The following is a 15,126-nucleotide window of genomic DNA, read 5'->3' on the forward strand; positions in this document are numbered from 1 at the left end:
AAATCATTCCAAAGGTGTGTTAATTATTGAAGGAAAAAACCCATTCATAGTCTGGCCTGTGTGTAGCTGTGCAAGTTTATTTTCTCCAGTTCTTCAAAGTGAAGACTCTTCTTGCTTTGTTGTCTTGTCTGGTCTCATTATGGCCCACCCTGAGCTCACCCATGTTGTTGTGTCTTCACTGTAGCTTGTTCCTTTCCACTCCCTGACTATGCAACTTGTACTTAAGCTTTAAGGTAGAGCAGAATTTTACTTTATCCACATATCGTGCCATTTTTTTTTTTCGTGGTTGTTCTGAGCTCCCCATAGTCCTGGACTATCAATATTTGGCATTCACAGTTTAGCACTTTATCAGATACTGGTGTGTACAGTATGTTTTAAGTCCCACCTCCCCAACTTGATTGAGCTTTGCTCGGAGCTCTTTCTAACCACAGCTTGGATTCCCACCTGCTTTGGGAAGAAGGCTGGACTAGAGCATGGGAGGGCACCGGAGAGCCTGAGATTAAAAATTAATCAGATTATCATCAAGGAATGTAACCCATATGAGGAATAATCAACTCTAAGTTAAGCCTGTGAACTAGAATTATTTGAGCCCCGTAACTTGCCAACATTTTGTTTTCATATCCTCTGCCTAACATGGTTCTCCATAAACACTTAAATTGAGCTTTAGTGGCTCACTAGAGTTAGCTGCACAGCTGCCTTGTTTGGCCTTCATGGTATTTGGACAATCAGGACATTTTACAAAAATTCGGATCTCTAGTTTGTCTGAAACAACCTCCCCCACCCTGGTGAACTGTAGGGGAACCTCAATGAGCTCATTTTCAAAGAGCCATGGAAAAGGCAGAGAACAACAGTCTCAACCACATATTGAATGTTTACTATGGGCCAGGCTCTGTTCCCAGAAAGGACAAACCGCACAGAATCTCTTGTGAGTAGATACTATCATTATCCTAATTTTATAGATAAGGAAACTGAGGCACAAAATGGTCAAGCATCTCGTAGTGCCATCGCACAGCTTGCATATGGTGGACTGGAGATCCAAACAGGAGCTAGTGCCCTGCAGAGACCTGTACTCATCATGCTTTATTTCCACCTTCCCAGGGATCGAGGCCCCCTTTTCACAGGTCTCCCCTAAAATGATTGACAAACCTTGGTTATAAAGTAACAGAGTGGGTTTTATTTATTTTTATTTATTTTTATTTATTTTTTCAGAGTGGGTTTTAATGTGTGGAAGTAGAAGCGCAGTTTATTTTCTTGCCATTTCCCTAGATTGCATGTGACTTTATTCTTTGAAACAAAATGACAGCTGCCCAAAGAGGCCTGCACAAATCTATTTGCTTAAAATTAGTGTGCGTGTTTATTATTTTATTACCTACTTACTATTTTCGTCACATTTGCTCATTTCCAAGGATCTTAGCAACCTCATTTTTCCTAAACCAAACTGACCTCTCCTTTATCTGAATTCTGGTTGTATTTCTCTTTTGTTCACTTCATCATATACTGTCTAATTTGCATCTTGATCTCCCAATTAGACTGTAAGCATTTTTAAGGGAAGAATCGTCCTTTTGTTTCTTGTGTCCATATGGCCTATGCACGTATGTATGTTTGTAACGTTTAGGACATTATTTTTACTAGGGTTTTAATAAGTATTATGTGTCTGAGAGGGTATTAAGATGAAAGGATATTTATTAAGTGTGTGTGTGTAAAATTTCTGTTCTAGAAGTTTGCAAGCATACTCAAAGTGGAGGGACTAGTATAAAAAAAATCCCCAGGTACCTAGCCATACCCAGCTTAAACAATTCTGATATGATTTTATTTTATTTTATTATTTATTTATTTATTTTTAAGATTTTATTATTCATTCATGAGAGACACAGAGAGAGGCAGAGGCACAGGCAGAGGGAGGAGAAGCAGGCTCAAGGCAGGGAGCCTGATGCGGGAATCGATCCTGGGACTCCAGGATCACGCCCTGGGCCAAAGGCAGGCGCTAAACGGCTGAGCCACCCAGGGATCCCTCTGATATGTTTTTAAATTGTGAAATATACTCTGAATATTATACATACATACACTCTTAAGGGAATAACAATGAAAAATTAAACCCCATGCTGTAATCACCTGGCTTGAGAAATAAATGTTATTACGTACTGGAAGCCCCTGGAATGTGTCCAGTTGTCTCCCACCAGAGATAACTCTTACCCTAAATTTTGTATTATTTGTGGCTGGCATTGCCACGATTATTTGTATACCACCACCTTTCTCCTTTAGCGATGAAACTTCCCAAGTTTTAGCTGGACACTTGCCTTCTAAAGACCATTTCCTATGTTCCCCTGTAGTAACCTGTAGCCATGTGACTAAGTTCAGACCACCGTGATGTGAACAGAAATTATATGTGCAACTTCTTTGTAGTGTCCTTAGAAGGGCTGTGCTCTTTTTCTGTTGGTTGGAATGTGGACATGATGGCAGGAACCAAAGCAGTGTTTTAGAGACCATAGACAGAAGTGTTGAGGATAAAGCGCAAAGATTTAAGAAGAAGAGTTTGTTTTCCTTGGCTCACAGTGGGCCATGCATGGCCCTTTCCTGATCAGTTGGCTTCTAATATACCCTGGTAAGTTCTGCTTCTCTTATACAGTTTTTAAAAGGATTTCACTTATTTTTGTCAAAGTAATACAGTCACATGTTCAATATCCAGAAGGTATTTAGGGTGGAAAGTTCCCCATTTCCCTCCTGCTGCCTGTGACCTTCCACACAAAGGAAATAGTGGCACCAATTTCTTTTATATCCTTCCAGGGAAATTTATGTGGCACATTATGTATTTTAAATGTAATTAACTAGATTATAAAAATTAGAAAATAGGGGATCCCTGGGTGGCGCAGCGGTTTGGCGCCTGCCTTTGGCCCAGGGCGCGATCCTGGAGACCCGGGATCGAATCCCACATCAGGCTCCCGGTGCATGGAGCCTGCTTCTCCCTCTGCCTATGTCTCTGCCTCTCTCTCTCTCTCTGTGACTATCATAAATAAATAAAAATTAAAAAAAAAAAAATTAGAAAATAGCCACAGTTCCTAATCAAGAAATGACTGTGATTCTGCTTTTGGCTTTGGTTCTGGGTTTTACCTTAAGTGATAATTCTGTATTGTTAGTTTTGTTTTTGTTTTTTGGCTGTGGTTCTGGGTTTTACCTTAAGTGATAATTCTGTATTGTTTTGTTTTTGTTTTTTAAGGTTTATGATTTGGAAGAGAGACAGCAGGCATGTGTGTATGACTGGGAGGGGGGCCAGAAGGAGAGGGAGAGCATCTCAAGCAGACTCCCCCTGAGCAGGGGAGCCCCCCATGGGGCTCGATCCCACACCCTGTGCGATCACGACCTGAGCTGAAATCGAGAGCTGGCCTCTCAATGGACTGAGCCACCCAGGCACCCCATCTGTCTTTTATTAGTTCCTTACTAAAGGGTCGTCAGAAAAAAGAATTCTGAACCACGCTATGTGCAATTACAAAAGAAAATGTTGTCATTTGTCAAAATCTGAGCAGAGGCGGAGGTTAAGTGTCCAAGTTAACTGACAACTAAGCTGTCATTATTTTTGAGTTCCTCGAGAGCTGAGTCGGTCAGAGCTGAGCAGAGGGGACACAGCACAGTCTTGTTTTTAAAAATAAATGCATAGGAGTATGTATGGGGTGGTCCAACTGTCTCGGTCACTTGGTAAGAAAAACCCAAGTGAATGTACCAGAGCTCATGCAGTTGACATACTGGGGAGGTTAAAAAGTCTACTCAAAACCCACACCCCAGCTTTGATTTATATGCAACGCTAAACCAGCAAGTTTAAGAAGTCTGCTTCCAAACATAGAACAATGGAATCCATGCATCGGAAACCAGCAACGGGTGCTAGCTATCAACAGGCCTGCAGACAGAAGGAGAAGTAACAGCAGACAGGATGACAACAGAGGAAGGGTTTGAGCCTGGGTAGCCGAGGGCCATTTAGTGGGTGACACACACTCCCACATACCCCAGCAAAGCTCTCTTGCTCTCTTGGCCTGTAACACAGCAAAATGCCACATTTAGTGTGTTTTTGGAGATGAGCCTGAGTCCTCAAGATAGTGGGCTCAGTGCATTGTGTTTTAAAAGATTATAATCGGACCCATGGACGAATGATAACCTCTAGCCTTGAAACTGAAGATAAACAACCTAGAAAGAACACGAAGAGATCCAACGGTGTTACAATTAGTAGTTTCTACAACACAGAAAAAAAGAAACGGAAATAAAACAAGGAAAAAAACAAACTGGGAAAATAGGTTTTGGTGTTTATAATAAGCAAAGGGTGAGGGGTGCAAGGGTGGCTCAGCCAGTTAAGTGGCTCGGATTTCGACTCAGGTCATGCTATCAGCATGAGAGGGGAGTTCCTGAAGTTGATATGTTAAAAGAAGGAAAAAAAAATTACAAAGGTGTAAACTGTACGTTATTTTTAAAAACATGTATTTTTACAGTTTTGAGGGGTTTTTTGGTTTATGTAATTGTTTATTTTTTAAGTAGTCTCCACGTGGGCCCAGTGTGGGGTCCAGTGTGGGCCTTGAAATCACAACCCCGAGATCAAGACCTGAGCTAAGACCAAAGGTTGGGTGCTTAGCCGACTGAGCCACCCAGGCACCCTTACAGTCTTGATTTTAAAAATAAATGCATGTGAGAATAAATGAAATATAACGGTAAAGGCACAGGACTTTGTTTAAGGCACTCTAGAAAGATTGTCATTAAAATGAGTATGAAACCTTGCTGATTTGTTGTTTCATCTTTTTGCATCCATACAGGAGGGAAAATATATTTAGGTCCCCAGAAAAGTTTGTTGAGACTATCTTACACCCTTGGGGCAATTTTTCTGAACTATATAGAGATGTTTGAAGGCATTCTCAGAGGTCCCTGAATTCTCTAGAAGTTTTTATTTAAGTACTTTAAAAGTCTTCTCTGTGATCTCACAGGGAATATATTTTGGATTATGACCTCTTGACCTATTGTTGCCTCGCATTTATTTTTCTCCCCCAAAAGCTTAATTCAGCTGTAATCTACATACCATATAATTCACCTGTTGTAAGTATACATTTCAGTGATTTCAGTAAATTTATAGAGTCGTGCAGCCATCACTGCAGTCTCGGGTTTGTTGTTTGGCTATTCTCAGGCTAACTTGGAGTTTGAGTCTAGATTGAAGACATGCCCGTTACCCCAAAAATGAATCCCTCCTGTTTTTATGTTATTAACCCCTGATCTAGCTTGCTGTCCTGGGCACCCACCCATCTGCTGTCTGTGTGTATGAAGTTGCCTTTCCTGGACATTTCACAGAAATAGAATCTGACAATCTGTGATATTTTCTGTTGTCTTTTAGCATGTTTTTGATGTTTATCAGGTTGTAGCGGGTCAATAGTTCATTTCATTTCACTGCTGATCAGGATTCCACTGTATGGATCTCACATTTTGTTTATCCATTCTCCTGTTGATGGACATTGAATTGTTACCAATCACACTGACTTTTGCTTTCATAATCAAATGGGTATTAATAACCATCATGGGGGTGCCTGGCGGACTCAGTCAGTAGAGCACGTGACTCTTGATCTTGCTATTGTGAGTTCAAGCCCAACGTTGGATGTAGAGATTGGTTAAAAATAAAATCTTTTTAAAAAGGTAACTATTATAAAGCTAAAATTATGATCTAGGGTTTCTCAAGTTGAGGTTTTTCAGTTTTTCCAGGACTCCCTCGTATTTAAAAAGTTCACCCATTATTCAAATTTGAGAAACATTGTTCAGGTGTATAAGATTTGTCAGCCGTATCCTCATGCTTGGATTTACCTCCTTTTAAAAGTGTTAGATGTAGGGTTGCCTGAGTGGTTCAGTGGTTGAGCATCTGCCTTTGGCTCAGGTCGTGATCCCAGGGTCCTAAGATCGAGTCCCGCATCAGGCTTCCTGCAGGGACCCTGATTCTCTCTCTGTCTCTTTCTGTGTGTCTCTCATGAATGAATGAATGAATGACTAAATAAATAAATAAAATATTTTAAATGAGACATTATATTTATTTTTATCTGGATTGGTTAACAGCATAGTGAATACTGCCTCTCTGGAAAGAATCCTTGGTCTCTGCCTAGTGAATTTAGAACAACAGTTAGTTATAGTAACACATCAGTATCACTAGGTGAATTCCTAAAGGAATCTTCTGTAGCAGAAATTCTTCAGGGGAAATTAGTTTATGTACTTTGTCTCAGTAAATCTCATGATACTTGTAAGCATCCAACTGCCTTCCCTGAATATCCAAAAATAATCCTTTATTTTCCCTCTTTTCTCAGAAGACACTGACTTGGGGTAACCTAAGCAAGGAAGGAGAAATTTATTCAAAATATAGAATTCTAATTATGGGAGACAGAGTTGAACAAAGTCGAAAGAATCCAAGGACAGTGTCTCTAAGGCACTAACGTTCAAGTAACTCAACTCCAAATGCCTTTAGTCCTTGGTGACTATTGAAAATCAGATTCCTGGGGGGTTGGGCTCCCCTGTTTTTCCCTGAGTAGTTGAGCATGGAGAGTGCTCGCTAGAGACCCACTGTGAGGCAACATCAAGCTTCCAAACTGTAGTACTTCTCTCCTTTTCTGGTAGCACCTTCCTTTTCACACATCTGCTCTATTTTGAAAAGGTTTTCTGCTTAATCCAGTTTGATGATCCAACGACATCACATCTCCCTATATTTACAGCTTTATTGAGATATACTTCACATTCCCTGAAATTCACACATTTAAAGTGGTTTAATGGTTTTTAGTATGCTCAGAGTTGTACAACTATTGCCACAATATAAACTCAGAACATTTTCCACACTCTAAAAAGAAACTCTTTACTCATTAGCAGTCACCCCAGTTTTATTCTCCTTTATGCCCTACCCTAACCCCAGCCCAGCCCCAAGCAATCACTAAGCTACTATCTGTTCCTGTGGATTAATCCACTCTGTACATTTCCTATCGATGGAATCCTACAAATATTTTGATCTTTGTGTCTGGCTTCATTCACTGAGCATGTGTTTTCAGGGTTCATCTGTGTCATCACACGCATCAGTACTTCATTCCTTTTTTTTTTTTTTTCTTTTCTAAGATTTTATTTATTGAGAGAGAGAGCATGAGTGGGCAGAGAGAGAAGGAGAAACAGACTCCCTACTGAGCAGGGAGTCTGACGTGGGGCTGGATTCCTGGACCCTGAGATCATGACCAGCCAAAGGCAGATGCTTAACCAACTGAACCATCTCGGTAGGCACCCTACTTCATTCATTTTTTATGACCAAATAGCATTCCATTATATGGAAATATCACATATTGTTTATCCGTTCATCAGTTCATGGATATTTGGGTTGTTTTCTTTTACTATTATGAATGATGCTGCTGTGAACATTTGTGTACACATTTTTTTATGGACATAAATTTTCCATTCTCTTGGGCATATACTTGGGAGTGGAATTGCTGAGTCACGTGGTTACTCTGTGTTTAGCATTTTGAGGAATCACCAAATTGTTTTTTTGCATTGGCCATACCATTTTATGTTCCACCAGCAATATATGAGGGTGCTAATTTTCTTCACACCATCATCAATGCTTGCTATTATCTGACTTAGTGATTTTATTATTATTTTTTAAGATTTATTTATTTATTTATTTATTTATTTATTTATTTATTTATTTATTTATTTATTTATTTATGATAGAGAGAGAGAGAGAGAGAGGCAGAGACACAGGAGGAGGGAGAAACAGGCTCCATGCCAGGAGCCCGAAGTGGGACTTGATTCTGGGACTCCAGGATGGTGCCCTGGGCTAAAGGCAGGTGCTAAATCGCTGAGCCACCCAGGGATCCCCTGACTTAGTGATTTGAGCCATCCTAATGACTGTGAAGTGGTATCTCATCGTAGTTTTGATTTGCATCTCTCTGATGGCTAATGGTATTGAGCATCATTTTACGTGCTTAATGGACATTTGTATATGTTTTTTTGAGAAATGTCTATTCTAATTCTTTGCCTAATTTAAGATTGAATTATTTCTCTTTGTTGTTGAATTGTAAGAATTCTTTATATATATCCTAAATACAGATCCCTTGTAAGATACATGACTTACAGATATTTTTTCCCATTCCAGTGAATTGTTTTCATTTTCTTGATGGTGTCCTGTGAGACGTAAAAGGTTTAAATATTTATGAAGTTCACCTTACTTGTTCTTTTGTCACTGTGGTTTTGTTCCATATCCAAGAAACCATTGCCTAAACTAGGGTTCATAAATATTATATATTTTCTTCCAGGAGTTTTATAGTTTTAGCTCTTACATTTAGGCCTATGATCCATATTGTGTTAATTTTTGTGTAAGGTATGAGGTAGAGGTCCAGATTCTTTTTTTTCTTTTTTTTTTTTTTTACATATGGTTATCCAGTTATCTAGCACCATTTGTTGAAGAGACTATTCATTCCCCATTCAGTTGTCTTGTATTTGCTGTTGAAAATCACCCATCAGTGTGAGGATGTATATTTGGACTGTCAATTCTGTTTCATTGATGTATTATGTATGTCCTTATGCCAGAACCACACTGTCTTGATTATTGTAGCTTTGTAGTAAGTTTTGAAGTATAAGGCTTCCAACTTTTTCTTTTAAAGGTTCTTCTTTTTTGTTAGTTTTCCCCTGATATCCTGCATTGCTTCCATATGAATTTTAAGACCAACTTACCAGTTTTTGCAAAATTCAAACTGGCTGAGATTTTGATAGGGATTTTGTTGAATTTTCAGATCAATCTGGAAAATGTTCCCATGTTAACAATCGACCATAAGTCTTAAGATCCATGAACAAGCACTGTCTCCCATTTATTTGGATCTTTAATAGCTTTCAACAATGTTTTGTAGTTTTTGGCATATAAGTGTTACACTCATTAAAGATTTTCCTAGAGATTCTTTTTGCTGCATAATATTGTACATGGGATTTTCTTAATTTTGTTTTCAGATTGTTCATTGTTAGCATATAGAAATAGAACGGATTCTCACGTACTGATCTTATATCGTATCACATTTCTGAACTTGTTCTCCTTCTCATTTTAAATATATCTTCACAGGGATCCCTGGGTGGCGCAGCGGTTTAGCGCCTGCCTTTGGCCCAGGGCGCGATCCTGGAGACCCGGGATCAAATCCCACGTCAGGCTCCCTGCATAGAGCCTGCTTCTCCCTCTGCCTGTGTCTCTGCCTCTCTCTCTCTCTCTATCATAAATAAATAAATAAATAAATAAATAAATAAATAAATAAATAAATAAATAAAATAAAAAATATATATCTTCACAGTAACAATTTAGTATAATCCAATAGCATTCATTTATGCATTTATAAAATCAACCATTGAACAGCTGTGAAATTCATTAGGGCCTAATAGGCTTTAAGCCTTGTCTTCCATGATCTTTCTTACATGCAAACATGGCCTCTTGTGTGCAACCTAATTTATCTCCTATCATATCATTTGCTTCATCCTTTGACCTCCATTCTCTTTACTTTATGTTTCTGTACGTAGACTCTGCATTCTAGCATCTCTTTTCAACAAATCTTTGTATCCTTTCAAATCACAGGTCTTTTGTCACCATCCATGACTGCCCCAGGCAAATATAGGCACTCCTATGTTCCTACTGTCTTTTGTACTTGGTTCCATTATAGAAATCATACTACTATACCGGAATTCTTTGAGTGTACACTCTTGAACATACCTTTATAAGGCATCTTTATAGCAATTCATCCTGTTTGATTATAATTGCTAATAAGAGTGTATATCCATCAAGGTTCTCCAGAGAAACAGATTAAGTGGTATGGATTTCAGCAAGTTCAGAATCCGTAGGGGAGGCCAGCAGCCTAGAAACTCAGGCAGGAATTGATGCTGCAGCCTTGAGGCAGAAGTCCTTTTTATCTCTGGGAAACCTTAGATGCCCTTATGGCTTTTCAAATCATTGAGACCCACACACATTATGGAGGCTACTCTCCTTTACTTAGTGTCAGCTGTTTGTAGATGTTTTAAATACCTACAGAATATCTTTACAGCAACATCTAGATTAGTGTTTGCTTATTGGGTACTATATCCTATCCAAGTTGACACGAAACTAACCATCAGAGTACAAATTTCTGTGGAGAAGGGTTGGCATCTCTATTTATCTTTTATTTACTATAGGAAGTTAAGCAGTGTTATGTAATTAATAGATGTTTATAAATGCTTGCTGATTGAACAGGGTTAAGTTCAAAATGTAACTGAAGACTTGAGAGTTGTAATTTTGGCAAGATTATTGCTGCTTAGCAGGTGTTCTATAGTGTCAGATATTATTAACAGGAAATTGTTTTCCTCAATCTCTGGCAACCTATTCATTTTAACTAAATAGGTCTATGCCTTCTGTTCTGGGTTTATTCCCACCTCAAGGTCACTGGCATGTAAACCACTGTTTTATTTTCTTTAGTTGACTATCTTTTTTAAAAAAAAAAATATTTTATTTATTTGTTCATGACAGAGAGAGAGAGAGAAAGAGAGAGAGAGGCAGAGAAGCAGAGACAGAAGCAGGCTCCATGCAGGGAGCCTGATGTGGGACTCGATCCCGGGTCTCCAGGATCACACCCCAGGCTGAAGGCAGCACTAAACCGTTGGGCCACTGGGGCTGCCCTATCTTTTTTCTTTTTTTTTTAAGATTTATTTATTTGGAAAGGGGAGTGCATGCATGTAAGGGGAGGGGTTGGGGTGAGGAAGATAAGCAGGCTTTCCCGAAGCTGGTAGCCCCAGTGGGGCTCTATTTTAGGACCTTGAGATCATGACCTGAACTGAAATCAAGAGTCAGATGCTTAACCAGTTGAGCCACCCAAGCACCCCAGTTGACTATCCTTCGAACTCTACTTGATTATTAAATTTATCATTCCAGACTGACACAGCATAGCCTGATTCCTTCCCTACCATCTTTGACCCCATTTTGATTGTGTAAGCATTGAAATGCCTCTCTCTCCACGTACAATAATACTGAGTCTTTTGAAACACATTGAGGTCATGGCACATGGTTAAGGAAAAAAAAATACATGGGGCCTTACAGTAATGTTTTAGTAATATCTATGAGACATGGTAACAAAGCAGAATTAGGAGGTTAAAAATATAACGAAAGCAGATATGCGGTGGGGAGGTTGTTGATCACGGTTCTAGACGTCATAACATTTTCTTTTGTGCGTTTATATTCTCTCTGCAGGTGATGGTAAAACCAATATAATTTTTGCCTTCTGGGGACAGTGCTTGAACTTATTTCCTATAGGTCAGCTCTTTGGCAGGTGAGAGCAGAGTCCAGCCTACCCTGGTCTTAAAAGACCACACCTGTGGTTCAAGACTCTTCCATTGTCCTGACAGCTTCAGGGTGAAGATGTGGAAGTGTCTGGAGAACAAAGGAAAAAGGAATAGGGTTCAGAAACAATACACTTGCCAATAAATTTGAAGTGTAAGGAAAATAAAAAGCTTAATATAACCCAGGATACTGAAAGCCTCCTAAAAGCATGTGTGAAGTGCCTTTAGCATCCGTAAGGTGGCCCACAGAATTCCCAGGCCTCAGAATTCTTCAAATTTCTGCTAATGTGCCAGCAACATCTGAAGTAGCCTTGGCTCTATCTCTGGAATTTGTGCCGATCCTGGGAGCCCCTGTGCCCATCCATGCAGTGGTGGTGTTGTGTCTAGACGGCTGTGCCCTATGCTGATCTCCCTGAAAAGGCTTCACTCGATTTGGCTGCTGCTGGCTCTACAGCTGCTAAATTAAGATAAACTCTTACATTCCTGACCCAAAATTACTCCATCCCCTTGCTAAGCCTCTGTGTGAAGTGGCACCGCATTGCTTATTCTGTAGTCCCCAGTTGTTGTCAAACTCTGGGCAACCATCTCAGACTTTAAAATATTTAAGCATCGCCTTGATTACTTTACATTTCTAAGAGGTGCTAAATGTTTTAAATAAAGCCTGCCTAAACAGTCTTGTCTCATTCCGGTTTCCTCTCTCAGAGGAAGTGTCTTTCAATAACCCCAAACTACTGGCTTCTAATTTTAGGGATAACCAAGGTAGGATCAGGATGGAAAATAAGCTCCTCTCTATTGATTTGCCTTAGTCATTTTACTCCGAAGCCTATAATTAGCTCTATTTTCTCCACCTGTAATACGTGTTTAGGTTTACAGTGATGTTGAAGAAACAGTGGATGATGTACAAGGTTAGAATTTAGGGAGCCCACTTGGTCCTACTTTTGGATACTGATACAAATGACATTGTGGGTTTGGAGTGGGGAGAAAAGGGATATTATCCATCCACTTCTTTTTTTATTTTTAGTGATATTAACTCACTTGACACTGATCACCCACAATTTTTCAGTTACTCTTTGGAGCGCTTTACCTGCATTAATTTAATCCTCGCAGTACGATAAACCTGGGGGGGGGGGTGTAGGACCATCACCCTCCCTCTTTTGGAGCTGAGGAGACTGGAAAGGGTAGATGTCCAAGGTCACAGAGCAGGTGGGAGGGAGCGTACACAGAGCCCACGATCTTTGCGGCTTTGACCGACTGCGAGGAAAGATGGCAAAGTCAAAATCAAAACCAAAAGCAGGACACGGAGTATAAACCTTGCTCCTCCACATCTGAATGTGGCATGATGGAAATTTTTCTCCATCATTTTAAAGCTATGATGAAGGTTCATTATCTGCAGTGTTAACTCTAAAGAAAGAGGAAGTCACCTAATTATAAGGTGGTAGGCATTTAAGGAACCCCACCCAGAGGGCTTAGATTCCCTTGTGACTGTCACCAGAGTTGTTTTGTAACAGAATTTTAAATACCCAGCAAAGGAATCACCTGCTTGCTCTTTTTTTTTTTTCCAGTCTTTATGAAATTTCACCAGATGGGGGCCATTCAGCTTATAAAGCTCATATTCAGCTTATAACCCCCTCCTCAACTGGCCTGCCCTTTCCCTCATGACTCAATTCTATAGAAATTCTTGCTTTTCCTGCCTCTGTGTGTTACTCCTTCTGCCTGGAATGCTCCTCACTGTATTTTTCTGGGGAATCCTCCATTTTTTTTTTTTTTTTAAAGACAGTTCAAAGATCACATCTTCCATAAAGCTTTTTTTTAAAGATTAACTCTCTGCCTCTCCTCATAAACTGATTACTTCCTTCCATGTGACACCAGCTTTACATACTTTTATTTTAGCACGTAATACCTTCTTACAGTGCTTGTCCATGGACTGAGCTGTGTTACTCTTCTTGTTACAGAAATTGAAGATAAGCATTTAGAACTTTTATTTCATTTTTCTAGGTTTCTTTTTTTTTTAAGTATCAGACTGTGAAAGATTCAAAGAAACGGGCCCTTCACCATGATAATTTGAGAAGTACTAGTTGTCATTTTTTCTTATCTATCCTCTCTGCGGGACTGGAAGCACCTTCAGAGCAAAGTTGACCTTGTATGGACAATATTTTGGTGTCAACAGTAATGAATTTCACATCCAGAACTGAGAAACTAGAACTCTCATAAAACGGTTTTTCACAGCAGATACTTGTCCCTTTTTAAAGACTGAATTATACTGTTTTGTGCCTCAGTTGTTACACTTTTATGGTTCCGTCTTTTCCACTACATTCTTAATCCCAAGTGCCAACCATAGTCCTTGGGACAAACTGTGAATGTTCGGTAATTGATGTTGATTGAGTGAACAGGTGAGTGAATTCCAGCTATTTATTTCTTCTTGTTAGTGACCTCCCTAACCCACAGGGAGCAATCCATAGATTGCTTATGATTTAACCCTCTATGCTAATGAAATGTTTAAAACGGGCCCAGAAGAATTAATTTCTAATTCTTAACTCTTTATAAAACCTGCATTTTAATATAAATTAAAAATTTATATTAAATTTTTCACTGTAAAAATCACTAGGCTAACTATAGGTAGGACAGTTTCACTGTAAAAATCACTAGGCTAACTAGAGGTAGCACAGTTTTTTTCATATGAGCAAAGCATTTGCATTCTTTTATTTATTACCTGTACTGATAAAATGCCTTTGTATCCTGCTGCCACTGGTTCACGAGATTGTAACCCTGCTGCACTGGCATTCCCTCCTTTGAAGACTTGAGCTTTAGTTTTTGTCTCTGAGTTGTTCCTCTTTTCGAAAATAATGGTAGCTACAGGAAGCCCTGCGTCTGTCTATGATCCATTTACCATATATTTTTCTTCTAGTGTTTTCTATCCTGCAGATTTACCTAGTTAGGATTTTGGAAACCCTTTGAATGATCCTCTTGTAATTTACATTTGAATTCTAGATTTCAATAACGTAGCTGACCTTGCTTGGAGAGTGCTAAGATTGTTTTCAGATACTGCATTTTAGCTTTCCCCATTTACTGAGCAGTCAGGACTTAGGTTTTGTTATAGTGTATTCGGCTCTTTGAGTTCTTTTTCTTCTCACCTATTTGTAAGAAATAGCCATCAGGAAATAAGTGAGGTATTTGAAATGGGACTAATGCATGCAGAACCGAATAAAAGTATACTTCCATTAACTTTGGTCAAAGATACATATGTTGTAAAATTAATCTTCAAATATTTCAAGCCAGGCTTGTTAAATAAGCAACATAATAAGAATCAACAGATCGAGTGTTTTCATTGTCATTGCTTAGTTTCTTCCAGGGCAAATTAGTATTTTTGAAAAAAGAGGAGGTGGGCAGGGTGGACTGTCCTCTGAATAATTTACTTCCAGGCAATCAGGAAGCATAAAAGTATAAATGATATTCCAAGCGAGCTGCCAAATGTTATAATCCAAATAAAAGCATTTCTAGGGGAACCAAAAGAACCAGGGATACTCTGGAATACTAGGATAAAAAAAAAAAAAAAAAAAAAAAAACTTCAAGCAGATTGCATTCATAGAGGAATAAACTCTGGGTGAGGACAAAACCACTAATAAAGAGGAGATGAGAGAATAAAAGCAGCGGTCCACATTTTGAAGATTTTTAGCCAGGGACACTGAGTGATCATAGCAACCGTCTCCAAGGAGACCCATGGAAATGTGAAAAACGCTGAGGTCACACAGGCGCCCAGAGAAATTCCGTATTGATTAACAGCTTCTAGATGTAGCTTTTTCGCTTCACCTT

General features: G+C 39.2%; 1 protein-coding gene and 1 long non-coding RNA gene across 3 annotated transcripts in view; one reads left to right on the forward strand and one right to left on the reverse strand.

The window, feature by feature from the left end:
- SRGAP1 (SLIT-ROBO Rho GTPase activating protein 1) overlaps positions 1–15,126 on the forward strand; it is a 270,975-nt gene that overhangs the window by 54,120 nt on the left and 201,729 nt on the right. The window lies entirely within an intron of this gene.
- LOC140642130 (uncharacterized) lies at positions 11,073–15,057 on the reverse strand. Its single transcript, XR_012038682.1, has 3 exons — positions 14,027–15,057; positions 12,401–12,567; positions 11,073–11,407 (listed from the first exon to the last, which is right to left on the reverse strand). It is a non-coding gene; the product is annotated as an uncharacterized lncRNA (long non-coding RNA).

The sequence above is a fragment of the Canis lupus genome, chromosome 11, assembly GCF_048164855.1.
Source record: "Canis lupus baileyi chromosome 11, mCanLup2.hap1, whole genome shotgun sequence".
Lineage (NCBI taxonomy): Eukaryota > Metazoa > Chordata > Mammalia > Carnivora > Canidae > Canis > Canis lupus.